We start from the raw sequence: 18,921 nt of genomic DNA, 5'->3' as shown, positions 1-18,921 counted from the left end.
CCTCTGTTGGCAAGATCTTACCAAGAGACTAGGAAGATCCTGTTCCTGGTTGCCTTCTTCAAACGGTAGCTGCAATTTCAAAAGAGGCAATCTCCAGTATGAAACATAGCTAAATCCTTTCCTCTCGCTTGGTCAAATTGCCAAGGAAATGGGAAAGATGACACTGTGTGTTGCTTGGAGGGGATTTGATTTTTCATGAGGGTTACTTTAGTGGGTGCATCATCCTAGCCTCCTGAAATATGAAAATTCAGCGTTGCTCTACAAATCCCTGCTTAGTCCGCCAGGTTCTGCACCTATGCCAAAGCAATTATATTAATTGTGTGCAGTGATGCAGAAGCTTTGTTCCCATCCCGACAAGGTTCCTGGTCATGTTGTGATCTACCATACGAAAAGTACTTTGTAATAATTCTGGGACTGTGTACCCAACAACCAAAAGCCTGTAATCACAGCTTTAGAAAAATGCGAACAGATTGTTAGCAGTAGATGGCAACTGAGAGCTGGTATGTGTTTGTTTAACCAAAAATAATATCCCCCCCACCCCCAAGAATGTTTCTTTGCATGAAAATGGCCTGTTCTCCTTAGCCGTTGATGCAGAGTGAAGCAAGTTCAACCATTTGATGGCAGGTTAAATGGGTCTGAGAAAACGAACAAGATTGACACTTCTGTGCGCTGTGGTGGAAAGGTAATCTCCCACTTGTCAATCATTTCTTTCAGTGCCAGTGCAACAAATCAAATTCAAAGGGAAGCAGAAATGCAGGTGGTTGTTGTTTTTTAAGTCCACTGTTTCTGTGTGCAAGCAAAAGTCCTTTCCCATGCTGAGATGCTGATGACCCTCAAGGCATCGCTGCCACTTCTGTGTGGTGGAATCTCATGTTACAGAGCTCCTGTGGCAACACTGTGGCCATGATGTGGGTTGCAGTCCATCACTTTGGTCTTTCCCATGTGAGTGGCACACACTGGGATAAAGGGTAACAATCTGGTGGGGAGGATTCCTACCACTACCTCAGCTCACTGGTCCCACTCACATAGTTTCATTATCCCTACACGCGGGTGACACTGTGGTCTAAACCACTGAGCCTCTTGGGCTTGCCAATCGGAAGGTCAGTGGTTTGAATCCCCGCGACAGGGTGAGCTCCTGTTGCTCTGTCCCAGCTCCTGCCAACCTAGCAGTTCAAAAGCACGCCAGTGAAAGTAGATAAATAGGTACTGCTGCGGAGGGAAGGTAAACGGCGTTTCCATGCACTCTGGTTTCCATCACGATGTCCCATTGCACCAGAAGTGGTTTAGTCATGGTGGCCACATGACCTGGAAACCTGTATGTGGATAAATATTGGCTCCCTCAGTCTGAAAGCGAGATGAGCACCACAACCCCATAGTCACCTTTGATTGGGCTTAACTGTCCAGGGGTCCTTTACCTTTACCTTTTTAACTGAACACTGCAGCACCTATAGCTTGTGACATGGACCAAGCAATATCTAAGAATTGGTGCCCCCCTATGACCCTGCCCAAGCATTAAAAGGACACGCAAGGAGGTAGCAGAGAACTCTCCATTGCTCATGCACCCAGCATCCATTCTCCAACACATTTGGCACGCACGAGAAGAAGCCACCAGAGGCAGGTCCTTCAAGAAAATGGGGCACTGCCTTACGAATCTCAGTCTACGTTCAACTACCCACCACTGACCTGCCTTCTTACTTACATCTAGTCCAGGGGGTTGTTCTTGACCACCCACTTCCTCTTCCTGTCACAGACTGGCTGGATGGAGAGGAGTGGTGGGAGGCACCAGCTGGCAATCCCTCATGGGAACCCCCAAAGAAAGAAGGCTTAGATCCAGGGGATTGGTGGTCAGGGGGAGAAGAGAGAGAAGACTGAGAGGAGGAGGATGTGTCTGAAACTGAAGAGGAAACAGGGTTTAGTGGGCAGGAAGAGGCTGAGGCAGAGGGCAGTCCAGAGGCTGAAGCAGAGGCTGGAGAGGTTCAGGGCCAAGAGGTTGAGCTGAGACAGGCTGCTGAAGAAGCCAGGGTATCTGCCTCTCCTGCAGTGACCAGCTCCCCTCCCCGCTCCCCTCCCCTCCCAAGTCCAGAAGAGGGGTGAAGAGGTGGAGCAGAGACAAACACGTTCATGGAGTCTCAGGTTCCTTGGGAAGGACCCAGGGGAGGAGGAAGCTTAGGCAATTGTGGGAAGGCAGGGACCTTCAGTCCTCTCAACTGCCTCATTGGGGCAAGGTCTACCAGGGAGTGTTGCTGTGCTCACTAGGCCTGGCCTCCCGGGCTGTTTGTTTCTTTGAATAAATAGTCAACGTCACTGATGTCATGTGAGTTATTACTGATCTGCTCTTGGCACCCACCCCTGGCACCTCCTTGGACTCCGTGTTGACCATGTAGGACTCAGCAGGGAGGGGGAGGAGGGGACAAAACCGGAATTCTCTGGGCCTGCCTGTTCATTGCCTCTGGCTCCACCTACTGTTGGCCTCCAGCCTTACACCCTGCAAGTCCCAATGGACGCCACCCACCCCTGAAAAGAGCTATGCATGCATACCTGATTGGCCCATGTTCCTCTCCCTCAAAGGAGCTTTCCGCTCATCTGTGGTACCCCTTCTCAAGCATTCCTGGGGGGCAGCCAGGAAACTCCCTTGTGCATTCTTACAATGCATGGCAGTGATGGTCATAGAAACCCCTCCAATATCTTAAATTGCCCCAAGTACTGCAAGAAGTAGGCTCTTGATGAGCTAATCAAGAAAGCTTACTCTTTCCCTTCTCCTTATTAAAGTAGGCTGCGTCAAATGAAGCTCTCTCTGCGCTGGGCTATTAGTCAGTCCAGCTCGCCAGGTTAGCCTGACCAGCTTCCTCCAGAGTACTGATGGGTTCTTAAATTAAAGGTGATTAGACAATAATTGATTAGCTTGGAGAGGAAGGGAAATAGCTAGTTTTTATTGTCTGGATGACACACAAGGCAATACAGATAACCCTCATGGGTGATTTCTTCACTGGCTGCAGAAGTGAGCTTTGTCCTTTTAAAATAGAAATCAGTAATGTCAGGCTGGCCAAAAGTTACAACAGTGACTAGTTTATGTCAGGTGTATTATGGCAGGGAGGGCCATGAGAAGACTGGAGAAACAGTTAGAGTATACTGTTAGAGTATATTGGTGTGATGGCCTGGGATTCAGACTCAGAGGCTGAACCTGAGGAATCCCAGCCTGTACAGGAGTCCCTGCCTCCAGAACCAGCTGAGCCGGGGCTGGGGCCTGAGCCTGAAGGGTCCTCACCTGTGCTGGATTCTCAGGTGCAGGCACCAGCTGAGTCTGCTCTGGCTCCTGAGATGATGGAGGACCCATTGCCTGCAGGTGCTCCACTCTCAGCCCCGTCAGGGGAAGCTGAGGTTGCCTCTGGGTCTGGTAACCCTCCAGCCTCTCCTGAGCTGCAGAGGCTCAGGGCAGAGAGGCGGAGGGAACTAAGTTCCCACAGGAGGAGTGCTTACCTCCAGGCCAGGAGAGGTGAGTCACCTGTGGACAGGGGCCGCCCTATGCCTTGGGGCAGACAAAAGCCAGTCAGTCCCAGTCCCAGGTTGCGGGAGCAACCTTGTTGCTGGCCTGTTCCTGCCTGCACCCTGTCCTGCTCTTCTGCCAGAGTTCCTGACCCCACCTGACTCCCCACCTTGGACCCACCTACAGCTTTGACAGACAGCCTCCATACCGCACCATCGACCTTGGACTGGACTCGGACCTCGCCTCTTGGTTAGCACCAGGATCAGCACAATTGAACTGGCTAGATTAACAGAGGCAATTAGAGATCACACTAGACAAGAGTTTCAGAAAGCTTGGGGAAAATGCAGAGAATACGTCACAAAACAGTGCCCTAAAATACATACCTGGACTTGTTTCGATTAATGTCTGCAGGAGACTTTGTGGATATTTAAGTTATAATTAGAAAAATCTTAATAATTATTCATAAAGGAAACAGCTTATAAGAAGTAAATAAGGAGGCCAGATACAGGATACAGATACAGGAAGTCTTTTATTTGGTTGTTTGTATTGTTGGATGTTATGCTTATTGTATGTTATGCTCACGATTAATGAGGGCGGATTTCTGTATTGGGGGGGTGGGGGGGTTATGTTACTTTGTAAATAAAATATCCAAGAAACATTTTAAAAAGAGGGAGAGAAGACTGGAGAAAAACCCCACAGAAATAAAATGTGTCTGATGAACAATGCACAGATTGTGAATAATACTTTAAGGGCAAATTTCTATTTATCTGCTAGCATGCCCCCAACCAGCAATGACAAACCTAGACAGCGTCTTAAAAAGCAGAGACATCACCTTGCCAACAAAGGTCCATATAGTTAAAGCCATGGCTTTCCCAGTAGTGATGTATGAAAGTGAGAGCTGGACCATAAAGAAGGCTGATCACCAAAGAACTGATGTTTTAGAATTATGGTGCTGGAGGAGACTCTTGAGAGTCCCATGGACTGCAAAAAGATCAAATCTATCCATTCTTAAGGAAATCAGCCCTGAGTGCTCACTGGAAGGACAGATCCTGAAGCTGAGGCTCCAATACTTTGGCCACCTCATGAGAAGAGAAGACTCCCTGGAAAAGACCCTGATGTTGGGAAAGATGGAGGGCACAAGGAGAAGGGGACGACAGAGGACGAGATGGTTGGACAGTGTTCTCGAAGCTACCAGCATGAATTTGACCAAACTGCAGGAGGCAGTGGAAGACAGGAGTGCCTGGGGTGCTCTGGTCCAGGGGGTCACGAAGAGTCGGACACGACTAAATGACTAAACAACAACAACAATGCCCCCAACTTCATGTGTGTGCTAAGCAGTGTGCAAACAGCTTTAGCATGACTGGGAGAGCTTCTCCCATATTCCAAGGGACACGGTCATTAAAACTTTCATTTAAACTGAAAACAGGGGTTGGGGGGAAGCAAGGTGTATCCTGTCCATCTAGCTTAGTATTGTCTACACTGACTGCCAGCAGCTCTCCAGGGGTGAAGACCGGGGATATTCCCAGCCTTACCTGGAGATACCAAGGATTGAGCAGATGCTCTACCAATGAGTTATGGACTTTCCCCATATGCTCCAGAGCCACCAACATGCCCTTCTCTGTTGGTTTAATAGAAGTTCACTGAAGTTCACTGAATAGCACCAAAGTGTTCTGATGTACACAACACAGCCATTTCATCAAAAGCTGGGCTAGTCAGAAAATTTGGAGACTGCATATTATCTTGGCTGGCTGGCTTTATAAAAGCAGGGGGAGGGAGGGGGAATCTAATTATATTTTGTTTTAAAGGGCACTCAAGTGATGCTAGCTTGCATGGTTGCTATATGTTGAACTTAACTTGGTTACTGTTTCTTTAATTCAGAAAGGCTAAAGTATAAGGTTTCAGAATTATATTCTGATGAAAGGCATAGTTTCTCTTAAGTGTGAAGTATCAAACAAAAGGCATAAACAAACAGAAAGCACTTTAAAAAGCCATCGTGTTAATATTAACAGTCCTCAACATAGGCAGCAGATACGGATGGTGAAGAAACTTACAATATGCAACAAATGCCGCTTATTACTAGAAGGAAGTGGGCAGGTTTAATAGTTTCTTTTTCTTTTTGGCCAATTATTTTACTGATTTTCCAAAATATTACAAATCGTTACCGAATTGATTCAATTTAATACAATTTCCCAAACCGCTTTCCCACTCTCCTTACAAGATATGTCCAAGATAGACCCCCGTTGTTGCGTTAGTTCTCAACTGATCTCTAGCTGATATTACTCTGTAATTGCCAATAATATTTTCCATCAGCTGCCTCTTTACAACCCTGCCATCAGCAAATTGATCAAATAAACCTTAGTGTATATGTTCTATAACAGCATGTGTGGTATATCAATAAGTTCTTAGTTCCAGATTTCGACTAATACTTTCCCCCCATCCAAACAGGAAATAGGAATATAAGACACCTCCTCTTACAAACACAGCCAAAATGATTAAACAAAAAATAAATACACATCCCTGGTGTTGAAATCCAGTATCACAGGTGCCCAACCTGTGCCCAACTTTCGGGGTGCCCGGAGTGCATGTGTGATGTCACACACATGTGTGACATCATGAGTGATGTCACACACGTGTATGACATCATGTGTGATATCACACAGGTGTGTGACATCATGCAGCATGAGGAGACAGTGAGGTCTGCCACAGCTGCAGAGAGGCCTGATGGGGCCCACTGCAGGCCACAGAATATTGAGGGGGCCTGGCCCCCTCCCTGAAAAATTGGGGGCCGTCAGCCTCTCATCCTCCCCTAGATGGCACCCCTGTCCAGTATTTCTGGGACTGGAATAGTTCCTGTTGCTAGGAAGAAATCCACAGCAGGTTCATCCTGAAAGGCAAAATATCCCCTACCTTTTGACACAACCTGGCAAGGCTGTCGTTGTTGTTGTCGTCTTCTTCAAATTTGGCCTTCAGTATCGGTCCCACTAATTGACTGGCAGGCTGATTGAAACTACGTGTGATTAATCCACCATTTAAATGGATTACAGTTGACAGCCCTAATTATTATGCACTGGCAGAACACCCCCCAAAAAAATAAAAAATAAAAGAAAGCGTTGTGTGCAAATGGAATCACATATTTGGGCCAGCTTTCGCCTAATGAGAATGTGTCTAATTTCACAGCATCCCCAGAAACATTATTATGATGGATTGTGAAGCACAGCGCCGCAACCAGCAGAGGTGTCATGGTGAAGAAATATGGTGGAATTATAGAGTTCATCAAGAACTTCAGTTCCCTTCATTCGGATCTGAATAGAGCCAATGGCTTCCTTTCCCGTTACAGATTCTTCTTCTTCTTTGGCAATCACTTGTAGCTGAGTAAGATTGTCTTCCATAAACGCAGTCTTAACAATGAGTAGGTAAGTGACTGTGGGGGCCAATTCTGGATCCACACATCCTTCAACAGTGGGGACGTTGGTTTCCGGGCAGGAGTTGAACACGGTGTGGATTTGCCAAGCGTGCCTTCCTCTTAGCATGTTTCTCCCTTGCATCCTGAGTTCGAGTGTCTTCAAAGCCCACAACACCTTTGGTAAAGGCTGTTCTCCAATTGGAGCGCTCACAGGAAAGTGTTTCCCAATTGTCGGTGTTTATACAGTGGTACCTCAGGTTACAGACACTTCAGGTTACAGACGCTTCAGGTTACAGACTCCACTAACCCAGAAATAGTACCTCGGGTTAAGAACTTTGCCTCAAGATGAGAACAGAAATCATGCGGCGGCGGTGGCGCGGCGGCAGCAGGAGTCCCCATTAGCTAAAGTGGTACCTCAGGTTAAGAACAGTTTCAGGTTAAGAATGGACCTCCAGAACGAATTAAATTCTTAATCTGAGGTACCACTGTACTTCCATTTTTTTAGATTTGCCTTGAGACAGTCTTTAAACCTCTTTTGTTGACCGCCAGCATTACGCTTTCCATTTTTAAGTTCGGAATAGAGTAGCTGCTTTGGAAGATGATCATCTGGCATCCGTACATGACCAGTCCAGCGATTAATTACCTCAGCGCTGCCAAGATGATTGTTTTATCACCTGCCACTGCTGTTTTACTGAGTCACTGAGCCGATTTTGAACGCAGCTGTCAGGGGCTCAGGAGCAGAGGCACAGGGGAGAGAGGAAATGGAGAGCGAAGGGGAAGAATCTGAGGGCAGCGTAGGGGAGTATGACAGTGGCACGAGAGATTCCATGAGCTTCTCCAGCGAATCAGAAGATTCCCAGAGGGGGGCGCCGATGGCCAGGGCAAGGGGGGTCCTAGGGGGGACACACCAGAAGCAAGGGGCCAGCGGGGACTCCCAAAGCAGCAGTGGGAGATCAGGACCAGCTCCTCCACCAGTGCGTAGTGGGGGGGAAGAGTCCCATGTATCAGGGCCAGCTTCTCCTCCAGCAGGGAGAGAAGATGAATCAGGGCTGACCACGCCTCCATCGGAGAGTCAGGCAACGGAGGGGAGGTCAGGTCCAGCTAGCCTCCCCGAAGGGGGAAGCAGTGACAGGAGCAGTGTAACGGTCAGGAGAAAGGTTGCCGGCTGGACGCGCGCGCCAAGTTCGAATGTACAGGCGCGCGGGACAGCAGAAAACCCGGATGGGAACCAGGTCCTAAAGCCCTCCGGAGGCAGGGGGAAGACTCAGGGGACTCAGCGTCAGAAGAGTCTAGAAAGGGCAACACCCCAGCGGACAGGCGGACCCAGAGGAGGAAAGAGCAAAGGAAGAGGTGGAGCAAGGCTAGAGTCTTAAACTGGTGTCTGGGGGGAGGAGATTCAGACGGAGCTTCAGCGGTCTAGAGTTTGAGACGTAGGGCTGCGCGCCACGGTTTTGAAATCGAAACTGAACTTCAATAAAGACTTTGGTATATAACAACGAACTGGCGTTGGTCCTTGTGAGCTGGGACCTCGGGCAGCTCTGACAGCAGCCTACCTCTAATTGCCTCGTCCCTCCCTGTACTTCTGCCATTTTATTTCCTCCTGACCCCACTGCAGACAACTCAAATTACAATCCCTCAAATTGCGGTCGTAAGGAAATATACCTGCAGTTGAGGAGTACACTTCATGCATCTGATGGAGTGGGTGCTGGTCCACTGCAGCTCACACCACAATGAAAACTGGTAGTCTTGAAACTGCCACAAGACTCCTGAGAACATAAGGAGCTATTGTATACCAAGTTAGAGTTTCATTCCATCTAGATCAATACTGTTTACACTGACTGGCAGCAGCAGCAGGAGAAGTCAGCCACTGAAGTCACACATGCTTGGCTCTGCGCTCGGTCTCCTCTACCCCCTGATTTTTTCAGACATTGGGGGGGGGGGCAAAAGGGCTTGGCCCCCAGGAGTTGGCGCCCCCGAAACAGGGACATTCTGTTCTACACCAGTATCACTTCCTGAGCATTTCCTCCTGGTCACGTACAAAATGTTATTAGGGGAAACACACAAAGCTACAGTATTTTATACACAGAAATCTTTGAATTTATGCATTGCATTTAGGGAAATCTGAGGGGGAAAGAAAACCTCAAATCAATAAATACAGCTGACTGTGTGTGAGTGTGTGTAGACTATGCAATGCTATCATGCATTTGTGAGTATTTTGGAATCATCATTACTGTTGAGATTGTGCAGGTGTGTGAAATGGGGTATCCCAATGTGTATTTTAGGGTCCGGGAACACACAAACTTTTGAGTTCAGGGCTACATAAACTGCCCCCCTTTTTAGTGTTTCAAATTTCTGAGCAAATTAGGAATGTGCAGCTGCACAGACCCCCCCACCCCCGCCCCACAGGTATCCCCTTTGCCAACTGCCCCAGGACACCCCTTCACCCAAATGCACAAAATGGGGAGACTCGTCAGATTTCAGAAGGTTCTAGCAATTCAGATCAATGCCTTTTTCCCATCCACATTAGAAGCCAGGCAGGAAGCATCTTTGGAACGAGGTGTTTTTGCTCCAGAGGACTCCTCCCCATCTCCCCAAATCCCTTTCCTCTCTAAGAATCTAGTCCTGTTCATTTTAAGCCACAGATAGTGCCAAGTTGCAGGATCAGACCTCTCTGCATCTCAAAGCAGGCGCCAAAGAGGAAACTCCCGCTACACATACAGGTGGCGGCGGCCCAGTGACGCTTCAGGTTCCCAAACGAAAATGGCAATGAAAGGCCATTGCAGTGCTGCAAAGAAACTGGGCAAGGACCTAAGAGGTTTGGATGCAGAGCAGACCCTCCCTGTTGTGTGAGGTGTTGCTGAGTATCTTTTAAGAGCATGCAAATGAGAACCTGAAGTAGATTATGGCTTCTCTCTTTCCCTGGCCAGAAGATGGAAGGAGCAATGAATGAAAAGGTGAAGAAAGATTTGAAGTTTTTTGAGCTGGGAGGAAAGATTTGCATTTGGAAGTCAGGGACTCTGCATGACGAAGTGAGAAGCCTTAATGGCCTGAGGGTTTTTGTGACAGTCCCAGCATTTAGGGGCCAGTTGGAGACTGTGTTATCTTCCATGAATTTGACCAAATCTCTGTTGCCATTGGCTAATTATGAATGCTTCCAGTCTGTTGAGTGTAGCTTGCCCATCACTTGAATGAAAACCATTGCTTTTATGAAAGAAAAATGAGAAGGAAAAACCCTCTCACCTCATCTTACAGTGGTCTTATGAAAAAAAGAGTTTAGCTGCAATCCTGTCTAAAGAGTAAGCAGCCTGAATATATATAAAAAGAGTGAGAGAGAAGTGACCATTTTTAACAACGTATTATTTCGTTCATCGGAGGCCCTTGAAGAATATGCTGCCATCGTGTGGACTGAACACAGCAGCAAGTTAGAAGAGCCCGCTTAGAACAGCCGTCATGCATAGACAATGCCAGATAAGTCATTTCACAAGCCCTGTGCATTGCTAGAGTCATTAAGAAAGATGTTGAACAATACAGTGGTGCCCCGCAAGACGAACGCCTCGCAAGACGGAAAACCCGCTAGACGAAAGGGTTTTCCGTTTTGGAGGCGCTTCGCAAAACGAATTTCCCTATGGGCTTGCGAGTTTTTCTGACTTTTTCCCCCTCCCCCCCCATTTTTCTAAGCCGCTAAGCCGCTTATCAGCTGATCCGCTAAGCTGCTAAAAGCCGCTAAGCCGCTAATAGCGCTAATCCGCTAAGCCGTCAATGGGCTTGCTTCGCAAGACGAAAAAACCGCTAGACGAAGAGAATCGCGGAACGGATTCTTTTCGTCTTGCGAGGCACCACTGTACCAGATCTTTGTGGGGAAGCTGCTGAGTGCTTATTTCCAACACAGTTTCTTCAATCCATTAATTACCCCTTTTCAAATGTGACTTTTGTTCTGATTCTAATTCTAATTCTAATTCTAATTCTAATTCTAATTCTAATTCTAATTCTAATTCTAATTCTAATTCTAAAATTCTAATTCTAATTCTAATTCTACGCAGAATTAGACAAACTTACAGGAAGAATCCGAAACCGGCGGGACCAGAGATTCACAGAAGACTGGTGTAAATTTACGGAATATTTGAAAAGTAATTGTGACGATCAGATTACGTTTGTAGGTTTGCAAGAAGTTTTGTGGAGTGAATTATTTGAATTCTTGCAAAAATTGATAAAGAGGAGGATTGTTAGTTAAGACAATTAAAGGCAATATGAATTTAAGAAATGCAGAAGAAATAAGAAGGGTGGATTGTCAGAGGTGCTGATGGAAGTCCAAAAAGATTGTATGAGATGTGAAGTTTTGTGGTATGTGCGACAATTAATATACTAAAATTAATAAAAATTATTATTAAAAAAAATTGAATGTGACTTTTGTTCACACTTCGGTTTCCTGCTAGTTTCTTTTAAGCACACATTTCTCAGGCTTGGTTAGTGAGGCGCCATTTGCCTTTCCCCCAAGGAATCCTGGGAACTGTAGTTTGTTAAGGGTTCTGGGAATGGAAGCTCCACAGTACGGTTCCTAAGATTCTTTGGGATGTGAGCTGAGTTCAAGGGCATATTCCAAACAAGCGGAAACATTTGATAAGCGTGTGGTGCAGTGCTAGGGAGGGATGTGGCTAATGGATAAAAGACATGACCTGGGGAGGGTCCCAAGGGCCAAATAGAGAATTCTGGAGGGCCACATTCAGCCCCGCCCCCTCGGCTCCCGACCCCTTCATTATAGGAATGCTGTGCTATAAATTTTACTGACTGCAGCCATTGCATGTATGGGTTGTCAGCGGATGGGAGGGGGATATTGTCTGCTGCTGAAAACTTGTGATGGATAGGACTCTTGTCAATCAGCTGTCACAGGTAGTTTTCCCGAAGATGCCAGAGGGATGGGCAACACCCACCCCTGTGTGGGTGATTCATTGTGTCCCTGTCACTCCTTACAATCAAACCAAGCTCCAGGAATGCAAAAACTTGTATCACGATAATAGCTCCTGTTATTGCTACTGTAATTCAAGGTTCTCTCATAGCCCCTACACAGCCAGAGTTTTGAAACAGAAATATGTACCGTATTATTTTTGACAAGGAATTTGACATGTGGCCTGCCCAATTTCGAAAAAGCTGAAAGATACAAGGAGCGTGTTGCTGCTACAATAAGTCTTGTCCCACCTTCTGGCCACATGCGATACCAATAGATCTATTGTATCTTTAGTTGGAACTTACAGGACTTCTAAAGGAAAATATAAACTATAAATCTTGGACTTTTCCCACACTGGACAAATTAACCCAGTTAAAGTGCTGGAAATACTACTACTACTGCTACTACTACTGCTGCTGCTGCTACTACTACTAATAATAATAATACTACAGTGGTACCTCAGGTTAAGTACTTAATTCATTCCTGAGGTCCGTTATTAACCTGAAACTGTGGCGCTGTGGGTTAAACCACAAAGACTAGGACTTGCCGATCAGAAGATCGGTGGTTCGAATCCCTGCGACGGGGTGAGCTCCCGTTGCTCAGTCCCTGCTCCTGCCAGCCTCGCAGTTCAAAAGGATGTCAAAGTGCAAGTAGATAAATAGGTACCGCTCCGGCGGGAAGGTAAACGGCGTTTCCGTGCGCTGCTCTGGTTCGCCAGAAGCAGCTTAGTCATGCTGGCCACATGACCCGGAAGCTGTACGCCGGCTCCCTTGGCCAATAAAGCGAGATGAGTGCCGCAACCCCAGAATCGGTCACGACTGGACCTAATGGTCAGGGGTCCTTTACTTTACCACTTTAGCTAATGGGGCCTCCCACTGCTGCCACGCCACCAGAGCACGATTTCTGTTCTCATCATGAAGCAAAGTTTTTAACCTGAGGTACTATTTCTGGGTTAACGGAGTCTGTAACCTGAAGCGTATGTAACCCGAGTTACCACTGTAATAATATATTACTTATACTTTGCCCATCTGGCTGGGTTTCCCCAGCCACTCAGGGCGGCTTCCAACAGGAGAGTAAAAATACATTAAAATATCAGTCATTAAAAAAAACCTTCCCTAAACAGGGCTGCCTTCAGATGTCTTCTAGAAGAAGAGTTTGGATTTGATATCCTGCTTTATCACCACCCTAAGCAGTCTCAAAGCGGCTAACAATCTCCTTTCCCTTCATCCCTCACAACAAACACTCTGTGAGGTGAGTGAGGCTGAGAGACTTCAAAGAAGTGTGACTAGCCCAAGGTCACCCAGCGGCCGCATGTGGAGGAGTGGAGATGCAAACCCGGTTCCCCAGATTACGAGACTACCGCTCTTAGCCACTACACCACACTGGCTCTCAATGTCAGATAGTTGTTTATTCCTTTGACATCTGATGGGAGGGCATTCCACAGGGTGGGAGCCACTACTGAGAAGGCCCTCTGCCTGGTTCCCTGTAATCTCACTTCTCGCGGTAAGGGAACCACCAGAAGACCCTTGGAGCTGGACCTCAGTGTCCATGCCGAACGATGGGGGTGGAGATGCTCCTTCAGAGCTGAGGCCGTTTAGGGCTTTAAAGGTCAGCACCAACACTTTGAATTGTGCTTGGAAATTTACTTATAGTTTCAATGCTGTTTAAAAGGCAGTTGAATACTTGGATTGTCCAATTGGGGAAGGGTCGTAGCTCACACAGCCTTGCATGTAGAAGAGCCTAATCCTGACATCTCTGGGGAGTCCTGGGAAAGAAGACCCCCCCTGTCTTATATTGCAGAGAGCTGCTGTCAGTCAATGTGTCCGGGCTGAATGATGGGGGTGGAGATGCTCCTTTTCGTGTACAGGGCAAAAGCCATTTAGGGCTTTAAACGTCAGCACGAAGATCTCAAATTGTGCTTGGAAACCTACTGGGAGCCAGTGTAGGTCCTTTATCAGTCCACATCTCTGCTGGAGCAACATCCTAGCCTGCTTCTCTTGGGTGCCTCCATCCAGCCACTCTTTTCCTTTCTCCACTTGGATCTGTCCATGGTAATTTCCTTAATTTTCCTTGCCTGCACTCTCAGCCCGTTTTCCTGGGTCTTGCTATGGTCTCTCTCTCTCTCTCTCTCTCTCTTTATTGAGGTCCAAAGACCCATAGAACAATTTACTTTTACAAATTATCTAAAAAGACAACAAAATGAATTGGACTCCCTGGCAGGTTTTGAATAAACATGCACAAATTTATTGGTTGACAAAATGGCGGATAGATATGTAAGGATATGTACAATTTTATAATATGCAGAGGAAATGTGTGAAGAGAAATCAGGGAGAGGAGCTGAGGGAAGTCCTTGGTGGGGGGGTGGCGGGAAAAGGGGGGAAATAATGTATGTGGTTATATGGTTTGATAATTTGTTATGTAGAAATTGATCAATTTTTTTTTTTTTAAAGACCCATAGAACAATTTCAGAACAAAATACAGTTAAGACAGCCAACTATGAAAGAGAGAGAAACCAAGGCGGTCCTTTTGCTTTGTCTCACGCTTGATGGTCTTTGTTTCTTTTGACTTCCGAAAGAAACTTTGCCACGGCCAGTGTAATATCACTAGACCTGTCATCCAAAAGATATTTAATATGGGAGGCTTCAGACTTTCCTGGCAGATTTCCCAGTAGGGGTTTGATCACTTGGTCCCTTGCTTGCTCATACTGCCCACAATGCAGTAAGATATGCTTCATATAATCGACGTCCTAAGAACATAAATGTAAAGGGACCCCTGACCTTTAGGTCCAGTCGAGGATGACTCTGGGGTTGCTGCGCTCATCTCGCTTTATTGGCCGAGGGAGCCGGCGTACAGCTTCTGGGTCATGTGGCCACCATAACTAAGCTGCTTCTGGCGAACCAGAGCCGCACACGGAAACGCCGTTTACCTTCCCGCTGGTAAGCGGTCCCTATTTATCTACTTGCACCCGGAGGTGCTTTCGAACTGCTAGGTTGGCAGGAGCAGGGACCAAGCAGCGGGAGCTCACCCCGTCGCGGGGATTCGAACTGCCGACCTTCTGATCGGCAAGTCCTAGGCTCTGTGGTTTAGACCACAGTGCCACCCACGTCCCTAAGAACATAAACAAAGCCTATTCTGATAAGGGATGCCTCTCAGTCTACCATTTAGCACTTCCGAAGGAAATACATTTAGTCTGGCTTTGGTAAATAAACACCAATAGGTTGGTACAGACAGGTTATATGATATGAGGATATCTGAAAGTCGTACCCATATTGGCTTCCTGCTGCTACCGGGCCACAGATTACATGGGAACGAGATCGCAGGTCGCTATGTGAGATGTCCCAAAGCCTTTGCCTCAGGGATTCAAGGGCTCTGTCATAGCCCAGATGATACAAGAGGAATTGTGGCAGTCCAATCGAGGTGGCTTTTCTGGCCATAGTTTTCAGCCATAGGCTGATAAACTCCTTGTTGGTTAAATGTAGGAATAATCCCTTCCCCAGGCCAAATACTGAAATATTGAGCCACTATCTCAGGGCAGCCCACCATGTTTGGTGGAGAGTGGGCATTCACCTAACTCCAAAAATAGAATTGAATTTGTGACACAGTTTGGGACCTGTAATAGGGACCGAAAAAACTTTCCCTAGAACCCATCTAACTTAGGAAATGAACCGTTGTACCAGACGTTTGAAGTGTAGAGAAGTTGGGAAACCGATTTTGCATTAAAGACCCTTATGGCTGATGGAACATACTGACCTCCCCTTGTAAAAAAGAACAGGGCTGTGGTAAAGGATGCCTGAGATACAGCAGATAAAGTTCCCTGAAAATTAAAGAAAGGAAATTGAAAAATAAGAGTGGGAGGGAATTCTGAATAAATATTCTTTTTTCAAAAAGAGTGCCAGGGGTATTGTTGAGGGACAATGGACCATAGGAGGGGATCTGCTAACCAGCCTGGCAAACCCAATGCAAAGAAGGATGTGGGGATGTCCTGTAGAGTCCTGATCAGGGCTTGTGAGACTTCCTGCTGCTCAAACCACTGTTAAGTCTGCTTTGATGTGCTGAAGCCAGGTTGCTACAGCCAAAGTGAGGGAATTCATTCCATTGTTAGAGCCTTCCATGATTTTAATTGGTTGGTGCTCAGGCTCAAACTGCTTTAATTCTGTGAGCCTCCTGGAATGCCTTTCTGCATAAAGACAAGGGTCTGAAAGCTCATGCTCAACTCTATCAAGTAAACGGCCTTGGCCCAGTATACCTGAAGGAGCATCTCCACCCCCATCGTTCTGCCCGGACACTGAGGTCCAGCGCCGAGGGCCTTCTGGCAGTTCCCTCATTGTGAGAAGCAAAGCTACAAGGAACCAGGCAGAGGGCCTTCTCGGTAGTGGCGCCCGCCCTGTGGAACGCCCTCCCATCAGATGTCAAAGAGATAAACATCTACCTGACATTCAGAAGACATCTTAAGGCAGCCCTGTACACGGAAGTTTTTAATGTGTGACATCTTAGTGTATTTTTGGTCTTTGTGGAAGCTGCCCAGAGTGGCTGGGGAAACCCAGCCAGTTGGGCAGAGTACAAATAAATAATTATTATTATTATTATTATTATTATTATTATTATTTAATGTTGGTCCAGCAAAAATATACAGCTTTGTCGTCTTCTTTCTTACTTCATGGATGGGGATGCTAACGGCATTTCTGCCCAGGTGGGATGCTGCAAACGCACTCACTTTTCACGCACAGGCCTCAAGGATCCATTCAAAGTAAGACAAGGAACACACCCTGTATTTTGACTGGGTGGAAGGCAGGTCTGCACCTAGAAATTTGCTAAGAAAATGAGCCAAGTGCACACTGGATTGCAGGGTAGAGCCCTGGGTGGGCAGAAATTGTGTTTTTCTATTTGTTAAGTACAGTCATACCTCGGGTTGAAGTAGCTTCGGGATGAGTATTTTCGGGTTGCGCTCCGTGGCGACCCGGAAGTAACGGAGCGTGTTACGCCAATCAATCAACGCCGAACAATTCAGCTGGCAGAAAATATGAGCAGGATGAGGCAAGATGGCGCCGAGGCAAGTCACGCTCTCCGGCGCTCACTTTTATTCTTTTAAAATCTTATCTTAATTGCCCTCCGGATGCCAATTTCTAACAAACGGAAAACATTTTAAAGACTCTGAGTACTTTTATAATTCCTGCTGGCTCTGCAAGATTCAGCCTGCCCCAGCTTGTCTTCAGCTTGTCCCAGCCTGCTCCCTCCCTCCTTATCAGCTGCCCCGGTCAAGGCCGCCAGAGAGGAGAGAACGCTGCTGCCTGAACTGAGAGCAGAGAGAGAAGAGGTCTAAAGACAAAACTGTGAACTGCTTACCCGACCAACGGTGCCTGGAGAAGGAGGGTAAGGAGAGACACGACTGTGAGCCCTGCTTTGAGACTGGCCCATAGTCTCCCAGCTTTGCTGAACACAGAGAAAGATAAAGCTTGGGGATTCGGGGGTTAACTGAACTGATTGATTGACCCCCGCCCAGCTGGGGGGCTGTGTGAACTAGCTGGGGACAGCATTCCTGCGTGGCAGCTGAAGAGGCAGTGCATTAGCTGGAAAGACTCTTCATTTTAACAAACTGTTCTGAGGAGACCAGCATTTATACTCTCAGAGACCCCTGGTGAAGGCATCCTGAAATATACTCAGAGTCGCAAAGTGATTTCATGCTCTTTATTCAGCTCATAGTGGTGAGGAGGAATGAATGAAAGTCCCCTCAAGGTATCTGCTTTATATACATTATTTACACAATGGGCTGCACATGATTGGCTAATTCCGGAATTCTACTGTAAGCCAATCAGGTTGTGGATTCACTTCTATCTGGAGCATGATTGGGTAGTTCCTGCCAACCAATCATACTGCTGCATTGTTCTAGGACCAATCAGACTGCTGCATTCTCAATCCTATTGTTCTAGGACCAATCAGGCTGCTGCCTTTTGGATCCTATTGTTCTAGGGCCAATCAGACTGCTGCAGTTTGGATCCTATTCAACCCAGTACATAACACATCCAGAGGGGTTTTTTTTTACAGGAAGTTTTTTAATTTACACAGTAACTCTGCAGCAGTGTATCAGACGGGATCCTCTGGAGGTTTGGAAAACCGGCTTCAGCAAGATATTGTTCTGTGCCCTGTCTTATGTGGCAGGCCTCTGAAAGACTGCTTAGAAAGACTCTGAAAGACTGCTTAGAAGGAATCAGTGAACCAGCCCACAGAAAGTTTCCCTTCTGGGGCTCTTGGATATCCTTCGTTCAGTATTGGGCAGTGGGAGATGGCCTCTAAAGACTAATCTAGGGCCCGAAATACAAGCGCTATAGCCAAACTCCACTATTATCCTTTTCCAGCGGCACATAAATTGCCTAAATAAGGCAATTTTAATTCTAATGTAGTTCTTAGCCGTTTTATTACTGCTGCCCCTTTGGCAGCATTGTCTTATTATCATATTCTGACTAGGTTGCAGCATTTGTGAAACAGCGCTGGTCGCATGATTGAGGTGAAACTATAGGCTTAGGACAATCGCCAAGATCTAAAAGCAGAGAACACAAAACAGAGAAATAGACTGAGGCTGTTGATGAGCACATCAGGAAGCTCCTGCAGAGAGCAGGTGGGAATATAGATTGATATCCCCACTTGCCCCCAATTTAAGGCACTCGCACCTGGGGTAAACTGCCCTCTCTCTATATCAAGACAACTTTTACCATGGTTTTCACTAGAAGAACATATAAGGAGTTGGGTATATTGCCTGACTCGGCAATTAGCCCCCCGGGCCCTGGTAAAAAACAAAGCAAAATCACAAATTACTTTCCTAAGATAGAGGAGGGCAAGAGTCCACAAAAATAGTCAATTCTTGATGAAGTAGTACCCCCCTCTCTAACTGTTCTTGACTGGACGTCCTCTTTTAAAGAGATATATCAAGATACTGGAAATATTAACTCCCCATACAGCCTAGCGAAAGAACTAGCTTTAGCCGAGGAACTTCAGGAAGGAAATACCTCTATTACTAAGGAACAGTTGCCCACGGAAGAAATTACATCAACCCATCAAAACCAGATACCTATTTCCAAATACTCTCAAACAGAATTG

This window comes from Podarcis cretensis (genome assembly GCF_951804945.1).
Source record: "Podarcis cretensis genome assembly, chromosome: 1".
Classification (NCBI taxonomy): domain Eukaryota; kingdom Metazoa; phylum Chordata; class Lepidosauria; order Squamata; family Lacertidae; genus Podarcis; species Podarcis cretensis.
This window is presented reverse-complemented; position numbering follows the sequence as displayed.